The sequence below is a fragment of the Penaeus monodon genome, chromosome 21 (genome assembly GCF_015228065.2).
Source record: "Penaeus monodon isolate SGIC_2016 chromosome 21, NSTDA_Pmon_1, whole genome shotgun sequence".
NCBI lineage: Eukaryota > Metazoa > Arthropoda > Malacostraca > Decapoda > Penaeidae > Penaeus > Penaeus monodon.
Window position 1 is genome coordinate 34,902,734 of NC_051406.1, and position 252 is coordinate 34,902,985.

A 252-nucleotide genomic window follows, 5' to 3' on the forward strand; every position below is an offset into this window, starting at 1 on the left:
ACAGGTTATCGGGAGGGGTAATGGGTCCTGGGGTATCCATGGTGGGGAGGGAGGACTACCAGGGGGACTGCCGGCGACAATTACCCGGAGTGGAGGCTGATTCCCAGAACCACGGGGATGCTGTTGATGCCGACGCTGCTATGCCTGTTGGCGCTGATGCTGATGATGCAGGCGGTGATGCTGTCTCGCGAGTCTTCCATTACTGCAGGACAGTCAAGAGCTTTTACTGTTGTGGGCTGGGCATGGACTAAG